This window comes from Haemaphysalis longicornis, unplaced genomic scaffold (genome assembly GCF_048455015.1).
Source record: "Haemaphysalis longicornis isolate Haplotype H1 unplaced genomic scaffold, Haemaphysalis longicornis Haplotype H1 scaffold_1, whole genome shotgun sequence".
NCBI lineage: Eukaryota > Metazoa > Arthropoda > Arachnida > Ixodida > Ixodidae > Haemaphysalis > Haemaphysalis longicornis.
In genome coordinates this window covers 408,342,929-408,353,890 of record NW_027526203.1, presented here as the reverse complement: position 1 = coordinate 408,353,890, position 10,962 = coordinate 408,342,929, and positions in this window count along the sequence as shown.

Below are 10,962 nucleotides of genomic sequence, written 5' to 3'. Positions count from 1 at the left end.
TGTTTATGAATATGGACCTATTCGGTGGTCACCATAATTTGTTTTCGAAGAGATTTCACTATTAGCTCTGTAGTCTATGCGAGGGTGTTGTAGTGTGGTATTTAACGTTTGCTCGGGACTTGTCAGCTTGACTATCATCATCATCGTCGTCGCCATCACCATGATTGACATCATAATCAGCCGTTGAATATCCCAAGTAGGACGAAGGCTACCCCCAAGGTCTTACAACTGCTCCCATTCCGGACCACCCTAATTTGTTTATCCAGAATTTTGTCGTGTTATGCTACTTTTGTTTCGGCATCTTATTCTTATTTTCTTCTTTCCCAATGGCCGCCATAGGGCTATAGAAGCAAAATGATAATAAAAAAACGTTAAACCCCAGTGACTTCGCTTCAACTTCGTTTTCACGTCACCTTGTGCTACGACTTTATTACAAGGTGCAGCTAAATGTTACTTCAGTTACAGGACCTGCGTCTTAATTCTGACTGAGTAACGAGATTATCCAGCACTGACATTAAAAACGACTTTTTTTTAGCGTTTATTTTGCCACAGGGCATAGATAAGGGGTATGAGTTGATGATAAGGAAAGTTTGTTAGATGAAACCACTTAATAATAGCTTTTATACCTGGCCTTTTGATAACACGACACCGTACACTTCATATTTCAATGAGAAACTGTAACACTCACTTGCCCAAGAGCACATCGATCTCCGCTTTGTAACGAGAGTGCATCACCTCTGTTGCCCACTTGCTGTCTATGCCTGGTATGTTACCCGCCAAACTTCTCTTTATCGTGACAGTTTGATGGTCTCGATAATTTTCAGAAGTTCAACAATATTTTGGTAACACTTGGAGCGCTAATTCGAATTCACAATTCGCCCATAATGGCCGCTTCTTCTGTAAGCATAATAGCAATTAATTGGCGGGAAAATTGATTTGTGCTGTGCCTTAAACGTTAATAAAATGTCATTGCATTAAACTGCAATAACTTAGTCTGAGGTGGCCAAGCGTTAGTACAATTGCCGTACTTCCGACGCAGAGACGCCGAGGAGCATTAAGGGTGGGTGCAGTGCCAGCAACGAAACGTCTCAGCTTCACGGCCATCCAAAGAGGAAATGATACGACAACGGCATCAGACGTTGATTCCGTCGCGCGGTGAATCTTGTTCTGCGTGTGATGCCAAATTGCAATGCCAAATCTTAATCAGGCAATTGCTAAGTGGGCCATTGTGTGTTCTTTTTTTTTCTTTTTGCAATCAGACCTGTCATGCCTGTATACTTCCCGCACAGCATTTCCGTGGCTCTACAGCTTGACGGGAAGCTGCACTGATCAAGATTTATGCTCATAAACTGCTTACGTTTCACAAATAAAACCCCAGAAACTCAACAGCGGCTGACGTATACCTACAGAGTGGTCATCTATGGCTTGATATCTGTGAACAACAGAACGCAACAGCAGGTGGCAAAATTATATAATGTATGTATGTATTTATTGCACAAAAACAAGAAAGGAAGGTCCACCAACAGGCGTTAATTGTCTCGCTTAGGGGCGGACACCGGAACGCCTGCTGGTGTGGGGGAGGTGGGATAGGGAGGAAAGAGTACATAGGCATAGGGGGATAGGGTAGAGGGCTAACATAAATATATAAAACATGGGCAAGAATAACCTATATACAACGTTAGGTGAAAGAGAAAAAAAACACACAAAAAAAAGAAACACTAGACAAATAAATAAATATCAAAATACAGGACACGAAGGAGTAGGACACCTGCACACTTACACACACCCACTCACACACCCACACACACACACACACACACACACACACACACACACACACACACACACACACAGGAATTATACCCTAACAGCTACACTCCACTGCGACCCGGGCAGTTACGTAGAGTTGTACCTTAGTGCATTGTGGAGCCCCGAGGCCCCCAGGTATGCTCCCAGGGCCTTGAGCACTTTGTCCCGCTCCCTGGCATTTCCTGGGGGCCAAAGCAGTTCCTCGAGCGGCCGCACCCCTCGGAGCACGGCCAGAAGCTCCGCCCGCCCTGCCGCAAACTTGGGGCACTCGTACAGTACATGCGGCAGGGACTGCACGGGCGCTCGGCAGTGCGTGCAGGCGGGACTGGCCACCCGCCCCAGTCGGTGCTTCCGCTCTGACGTCCACGCGGCCCCCACGCGGAGGCGCAGGACGGCCGAGCGCAGTCGACGAGGCAGGCGTGATGCCCGCACAGGTGGCAGACCCCCTCCGACACGCAGCCGCGGGTCTGGATGCCCGGTGCGGAGGTGTCGCTGGATGAGCAGGCGGGCGTCGTCCGCTGCCGCCTGGGCCAACATGTCCGAGGGAGGCAGCGCGTGAGCCCCGGCGGCCAGCTCGTCTGCCCGCTCGTTTCCGTCCAGGCCGATGTGGGCGGGGACCCACTGAAGGCACAGCCGAGTGCCCCGGTCCGCCAGCTGCGCCGCTTTCTCCCGGATGCCCCGCACCAACAGGGAGTGCGAGTCGCCGTCCCGTAGACGCGCCAGGGCCACCCGGGAGTCGCACAGCAGGGCACAGCGTTCGGGCAAGGGCTCCACCTCCAGCAGCAGGTCCAGGCCCAGTCCGACACCCACCAGCTCGGCAGTGGCCGAAGATGAGGCATAGGGCAGCCGCGCCTGCCGGGTGGCCTCTCCCAGCACGGCTGCCGCTGCGGCCGACCCCTGCTGCTGCCGCACCGAGCCGTCCGTGTAGACAAGGGTGTGGCTTTCGAGGTCGCCCCAGATGACGCCCCGTGTCAGCTGCAGTTGTCCGCATGGGGGCGTCCGCCGCTTGCTGCGCAGACCTGGGATGTCCAGCCTCACTTCCGCTGTCAGAGCAGGAGCCGGGCCACCAGGTTGCGCATCCACGGGGGCCACCACCTCTTCGTAGAGCGCGAGCATGCGCCCCATGCGCGAGCGGTGGTGGCCCCTCAGTCGCTGCAGCAGCGGGCCGCCCCCCTCGGCGCGCCGCAGCCGGTCAATTTGGCCAAGCGCCCGCCGGTCAGCCGTCATCTCGAGGGTCCACGCCCCCGCCTCGGCCAGCGTCTTCTCGCACGACGAGCTCTGGGGCAGGCCGAGGCAAGCACGGACCCCCTTGCGGTGATCCCTTTCCAGCTGCCGCCAGGTCGGTTTCTGTAGGCTCACCAGCGGCAGCGCATACATGAGGAGACCCACAGCGGAGGCGTTGTACAGCCGGAGAGCCGTCCGCTGTGAGCAACCCCTGTCCCGGGCCACCATCTTGTGCACCGCCGTGGTGGCCAGCTGCGCCCTGGCTCGGAGCTCCTAGGCTGCCTGCCGGAAGTTCAGCCGGTGGTCCAGGGTCAGTCCCAGGTACCGCACCCTGGTCTTCCACTGGAGCTCCTCACCATCGATGGTCAGGCGCCGGGTCCGAGCACGGGCGGCGGCGTCTGGATGCACCAGCATGGCGTCTGTCTTTGACGCCGACAGCTGCAGGCCGACGCCCGCCAGCTTGGCCCGGACTGCATCCATGGCCGCCTGCAGCTGCCGCACAATGGCTCGGCCCTGGCCCTTGGGCCCCAGCACCCACAGGGCGATGTCGTCGGCGTACACCGAAATGTACACTCGGTGGCCCCCTCCTCTGGGCAGGCAGCCTGGCAGGGCGGCCATCACCAGGTTGAAGAGGAAGGGGCTGATGACGGAGCCCTGTGGGGTGCCCACGTCCACCAGCTGGGGGGCCGACAGGGCGTCTCCCACCTGCACCTGCGCCGTGCGGCCCGTCAGGAACGCCTCGACAAAGCCCCGCAGCTTGCCCCCAATGCCAGCCTCCTCCATGGCCAGGGAGATGGCACGACGCTGCAGGTTGTCGAAGGCGCCCTTCACGTCCAGCAGCACCAAGGCCGCCACCTGCTTGGAGGCCATGGCGTGTTCAAGGGCCGCCACGACGTCGGCGATGGAGTCGGTGGCTGCCCGGTGCCTCCGGAAGCCCGTTAGCTGCTCGGGGATGGCCTCTTCCTCCGCTGCGATGGCCTCCATCCTCCGCAGTGCCACCCGTTCGAGCAGCTTGCAGCCACAGGATGTGAGGGCCACAGGCCGGTACGCCGTGACTGCCACAAGGCCCTTGCCTGGCTTTGGGATGGGCCGCAAGATGGCTAGCAGCCACTCTGGTGGCAGCCGGCCCGCGTCCCAAATGACGTTGTAGGCGGCCAGGAGCCGGCCGAACCCCACCTCATCCAGATTGCGCATCATCTGGTAGGTGAGGCCGTCCGCCCCTGGCGCCGACTTACGCTTGCAGCTGCGGAGGGCACTGCGGAGCTCAGTCTCCGTGATAGGGGCGTTGTTGAGGGGGTGAAGTACCTCCCCCGTCTCAGCAACAGCAGCAGCGGGCCCTGGTTCCGCCTGGTGTGGCGGCAGGAAGTGTGCAGCGAATAGGTTGGCCAACTCCGCAAAGCTGGCCTGCTTGCGGATGGCCATGGCAGCCAGGGGGTTGCGGTTTCTCTGGGGCTTCAGGACGGCGTTGAAGATGCCCCAGAGGCGGCGGCAGCGTGGGTCGGCCTCTGAGCTGACGCATAGCTCGGCCCAGCGCTGCCGGCTCAGGCGGTTGGCGTGACGGCGGCAAGCCGCATCCACTCGCCGGTATGCTGTCCAGTCCGCCCGCTCCCCCGAGCGCTGGGCCTTCCTCTCCGCACGGTTGCGCACCGCCCGCAGCTGCAGCAGCTTCAGGTCCGGCGTGGTGGCCCCCTCTGCTACTGTGCAGCTCTGCGTGGCTTGTCTGGCGCAGCAAACCAGGCCCCGGAACAGCTCGGCTCCTTCCCCCAGGTCCTGCTCGGCAAGGCGGCGCCGGAACAGGTCCCAGTGGGTGACGTGGTGCAGTGCGGCTCGCTTGGCTGTCCTGTCGGGTGGTGCGATGTGCAGCGGGTAATGGTCGGATCCCCACGTGCTGGGCTCCCTCCTCCAGGTGGCCTCAACCCCGGCTGACACTAGGGTGAGATCAATGGCGGTGGCTGCGCAATTGCCCCGCCGGAAGGTGCTCTCACCAGTGTTCAGCACGGACAGGTTGAGGCGCAGCATGGCGTCCCACAGATGCTCTCCCCGAGCGTCTATCCGGCCATCTCCCCAGGCAGTGTGGTGTGCGTTGAAGTCACCACAGAGGAGATGGCGGACTGCACACAGGGACACCAGCCGATCCAGGAGGCACGCGTCCCAAGGCCGTCCAGGGCGCACGTACACACTGCACACTGTAAAGTCTGCACCACCCGCACTGAGCCGCAACGTCACTGCCGCGCACTCTTGCACCACTGTCGTCACCGCACTGGTATCCAGCTCTGCGTGTTGCACATCGTTCCTCACAAACAGTGAGGCACGCGAGGTTCCTGGGGGGTGGGACGGGTCGCCACACACCACCTCCGAGCACTGGGCACTGTCACACGCCGTAGGGCTGTGATAGCCGGTGTAGCCCGGCAGGCGAGTCCCCCCACGACCCGTCGCTTCCCACTCGCACATAGCTCTCCTGTAGAGCCACGACATGGGGCTCGTGCTGCAGCAGAAACGTACTCAGCTCCGCACGACGCGGTCGCAGCGAGTTGACGTTCCACTGCAGCACTGTAGGCACCAGGGGCTGTGTGCGGCGGCTCCTAGCCATGGCGGGGCTCGGGGTGTGGCTGTTCTTGTGAGGCCGGCTGCTTGCACAAGCTCTTCCGTCCTCGCTTCGACCGCACAGGGGCCGCCTGGCTGCTGGGCTGACGCTGGGCTGTGTGCTGCTGCCGCTCCGTCCCGGATGCAACACTGCTGCTGCCTGGCTGCTGGCACATCGTAACGGGTGCGACAGGGGGCGGCTGGGGCTGCGTGGCCGCTCGCAGTGCTGCACGGACGCCCATGCGAGAGGCAGGCGCCGGGACTCGTACCAGTTCCGCACACACACGACGCTCCTCCTGCCAGCGCGGGCAGGAGTGGTCCAGCACGACGTGGGGGCCCCCGCAGTTGGTGCAATAAGGCTTCGCGGCCTTGCACGCTGCCTTCAGGTGGGAACCCCCGCATCGCCAGCACCTCCTCTCGCGGTTGCAGCTAAAAATTTAGGTAACCTTGCACTCACGCGCAAGACCTGAATGGTGAAGCTGTTGTAGGTGAGAATTGTCGGGCACATAGTTAAGTTTCAGTCTCAATGTTTATTTGCATAGTTGCCGTGATAGTAATCGTCCTGCCAGATAAATAGAAATATTTATTCTCTCTCTCATATGCTTCGAAGAGGTCGTCGTCTTCGCTGCGAATGGTGGATGCAAAGCCATCCTCAGCATTGCAGACTTCCACGAGTTCTTCGTCATCGACTCCAGGCAGTGGTGGCGGGATCTCCAAGTTGTCTCTGGAGAGAGAGAGAGAGAGAGAGAGAGAGAGAAATGACCTTTATTGCGTTGTCCGGCGGGGGGTGCGGGTCAGGCCACGCAGGGCTTCGCCGTCACCCCTGTCTATCTACCTATTCTAGGTATCGGGCTGACCTCGAAGCAATGGGCCTGGCCTGCGGCTCGGGCTACTGGGGGTGTCCCCGCCGCGCCCCCTGTCACCGTTCCCGAGGGAAGTAACCGGGGGGGGAGCGCGGGTCCTCCTTTCGCCGTTGCCGCGCCAGAGCAGCCTCGAGCCGCTGGACGGCCCTGAGCTGGAGTCCGTGCTCCGTAGAGCCGATCATGTCGCGAACGTCCGGTGGGAGGCCGCGGCCTCCGTCACGCGCACAGTGTTCTTCGCAGCCCCACATGAGATGGGCAAGGTCCGCGGGCACTCGCGCACACACACTGCACTCACTTCGTTCGTAGAGGTCCGGGCACACGTGGCGCTCGAGCGCCGGCGTGAGAACCGTTTCTGTCTGCAGTTGCCGCAGGAGCACTGCCTCCCCTCTCGTAAGCCCCGGATGGGGAGGCGGGAAGGATTGGCACACTGTAGCCACGTCTCCAAGTATCCATAATGGATTTTAAAGAATACAGCGGCCGCGGTGACCTCTCTTTCATCTCTAGCATTAGCGTTGGAGTGTTTTTTTTTTTTTTTCCTGTGCGGTAGCGCTTGATTACAGCGCTGGAGTTTTTCTTTTTTTTTATTATTATTGCCAAAGCCACTGGGCGTGCCGAGGATGCTCAGCGGTCACCGCGAGGCACGCGCGCCAACAGCCCGAGCCCCTAAGAGGCTTGGCCCCTAAAATACCACGAGACGGCGCTCCCGCTCGCATTATAAACCGACGCCCTCGAACAGGCTCCCTCTGAGTAAGCCAGAAAGAAATAAAGAAAAGAAAGAAGAAATCCCGACCGCGTTTGTGCCTTATCTGCCAGACGCGCCCCGCAAAACTTGCTGTTGCTGCCATAGAGTTTCTTAGTAAGTATAATCTGTGGGTGCTGCTCCTTCGATATCATTATCAAGGGGATGCGCTGTCACTTCGGGCGTGTGACAGGCAAGCAGTTCCTTTCAATCACCTCATTTGAGGGCAGTGCTTTTTAATGTGGGCGGGAGCGCCTTCACGTGATATTTTTCATATTTCATGGGGCTTCTTTGTCAGTCAAAAAATGAGCACGCACTTAATACGTCATTGAAAATGCCACATTTAGATGGCCCTCGTGGGTACCTACAAGTGCCTCATTGACACTTTAATGATTGGCACAGCACTTCTCGAGTTGTATAATTAGTTACAATTAACTAATTAAATATTATTAACGAAAAAATTACTGGCGGCTACTCCACTCTACTGGAATCATTATGCACTAGGTTTTCTTGGAGTAACCCCATTGCTCTTTTTTTTTAATCTTGGTGCATGATAGTTGGGACACCCTTATAGGAGCAGTTACCTCAGCCCGCGTCCTTCTGCGCTGACGACGCCGGGCTAGTTACAAAGGAAGGAAACCAAGAAGCTAAGCCCTTTAATCCACGCAGTAAACCACCCTAAACAGTACCTTTACGTTTGTTTAGATACCGAGCCTAATCATTTTTTATTGTGACAACTACTTTCGGTGCCTACAACAGCCAAATACAGTTCACCATGTGAGTAACTCTGCCTTTCTGCTGATTAGAACACTCGGCAGAAACTTATTTTTAGCGCACGTAAGTTTGGTTGTGTTTGCGTCAAGTTCACCTTATAACACAAGGTCCTTTATTCACAGTGGGAACAGCCACCCTCGTACAGCTCCACATGCCGGCATCAGGTATACTGAAAGATATGAAAATACATAGAAAACATCCATGCAAAAATTACACAGCCATGCCAGTCTGAACAGGGCAAAGTAGTGATCAACACTTAATGTAAAACTTACTCAGATATGATGGTCTTAGTTCTGATAAAAGCACAGAAAGAAGTTCCGTACGAGAGATATTTTCTCAGAACGCATCTTCAGGTCGTAGCCAGCCTGTACGGTTACCAAGAATCATGGCAACTTCAAGAAAGACCTAAACATGAGGAAAGACCTAAACATAGATGCGATTTTGGAAAGAGCACTCCCTTCTAAACATGGGATTGAGCTAATGCTCTTAGACTTCCGAGAAAAGAGTGTGTCTCTACGTATCGACCAAAAAAAGCGGTATTTAAATTTTCTCATCCTCGCTGCAGCCATGGATAGCAGTCGGGGGCACCTTCGCTTACGCTGCCGTCACCTTTAGCACTGCGGCCACTTCTAACAACCAGCCGCACCCAGACATTTGCGGAATACTTAATTCCGATCTTCCCAAGGGCACGGCCCCATTGTTGTCGTTTCCTAAGCTGTTGCTCGGCGCCCCGTGTGGTGTTAAACGCGATGACATGTGCCTACCGCTGAAAGCGATACAAGCTCGTTAATCAGAGCGCACACCCTTCAAACAGGTCCTCTAACATCTAAGAATTCGGTTTCAGTAACACCTTTGATTTCGAGGTTTCCCTCAAAGAGTACTTGCTGCACTGGCACAATCTTTGCGTCCAAGTCCTTCATACGCTGAGCATATTTCATTTCCGGTGCATTGTTCGCGGAGGCGGCCATTTTTTGTTCCTTGTTTCCAGCGACTCCTTTCAGCCTTCGTCATAAAACTGGCAGTCGATGAGCCAGGCCTTAAGAAAGGTGGCAAGTCCCAGGTGAAGTTGAACGTTGGCCCTGCGCTTTAAAATTTTGCATGCGGTTGCATGCTGAGGAGTGGGTGTTTCCTTTTAAGTCCGTTTATGTAGCACCTTATTTTCCTTGTTTCAGCTATATGAAGGATCTGCGAACAAAGTTTTTTTTTTAAATCCGATTCCCGGCTCCTTGGCAGGAAAGGGCATGACTTGTATTTTCTCCTATCTCCGTTCAGCCTAACACAGTTTACCTGGGAAGCCCCCAGCGTGCGACATGTGATAAGTGCGGTACCTTTCTAGAGCGATATTGAGCTCTGGACATGCCCCACCTCTACTGGCAAGCGGCCGCACAGGCCAAGATAAGAGGTGTCTGCAGTCGGTGGCTGCACCTTGTGTCCGTGCCTGCGGACTGTAACAGTATGCCTGGCGCGCGTAGAACGCGGACCCCAAGCGCTATCTCAGTCCGGAGCTGCCACTGCCCGTTGCTGATCCAGTTGCGTGTCTGGAAAGCGTTTATTGAGGACGGGCCTCCCGGAGGCCCGCTCTGATAAGCGCCGACCGAGCCTTGTCTACAGCTGAGCATCGTACGACATCGGCTTATCGTAGACTCGAGTTTCTACGAGGGCGGGTGCACCAAGGCGGGCTAGCTGCTTTCGCTCTTGACTACACGACTGCGCTTGGCCTCTGGCCCAGCCGTAAGACTGCGGATAGCTGACGCAGACTCCGCTTGATAAGACGCTATCGCTTCGTCTCACCCGGCCGGTGCGCACTTGGACTAGGCTCTTTTTTTTTCCAGATTTGATGAACTCGCGAAATATAACCCCATAATATCCCCAACCCACAGAATTTTAAAAGAAATGTTGTAATTAGTGTACTAAGGTTGCCTTGTGCGAGGTTTACTGTGAAGAGATGTCGCGGGAGTGTAAACAGCGTTACATGCGCGCAAATGCAAACAAGAAGGTGGAAGTCCGCAAAAAGCATACTTCTTGCGTCTGGTGAACAAAATTCGAGCCTTCAGGCGCCCTTACGGCCGTAAAAAATAAAATATTGTATAATTTTATTCTGAGTTTGCGACAAAAATAATGTCGCCAGATTGCTCTCAAATAAATAAGTTACGTTTTGTTAATAGTGGAATACGGTAGCAAAATTTTGCGGAATAATTTCGAAGTCCTCGACGGCAAAGTCACAAGAATTGGTTCTTATGTTCGCACTTCCCAATGTATAGCTGGCGCAGAAATACGTCCTTCATTGTACTGAATTACCCCTTGCATTTATAAAGAGCACGTCGCAAGGAAGAACTCAACGACGAGCAATACAAATAACACGAGCCACAAATAAAATACGGTCAGACGTTTCCTTTCTGATATTCTGCGGACAGATTTTCGCAGGGATAACATTGACAACGCCAGTTCTTATGCTGCTTTGCACCACTTATAGATTGGGATCGAGTCGACCATGCGCGCGAGAAAAAAATTGACATTATAAAAGAAGATGGCAATTTGATGACAGATTTGAAGACAAGACAAGACGACTTGTTCACAAAAGATATGGCAGAATAAATTTCTGGAACAAAAGCTCGCAATTTACCATGAAAGCGCCGCGTCTAAAATGGGATTTTGATACCAAAGCCATGGTCAGCAACAAAGCAAGCTTATTCGGGATATGTCAAAGAGGGTGAATGTGTGAGCAAACGAGTTCACCTTTCCATCAATCTCTGTCACTTTGCTATCTATTGACGTATGTTGGTGTACATGGCTTACAATACCTTTTCTTGGCTTCCGTGAATGCCAAAAAAGTTCTAAAAAGCTCTTTCTGGCTCGTTGAAGCACGTTTCCGCCACAGTCAATGCGTTAGGGCCCTTTGCGGTGCGCTTTCACGAGGTAACAAAAATAGGGTTAAAAAAGTATGCACTAAGATAAGTGTGGCTGGAACTT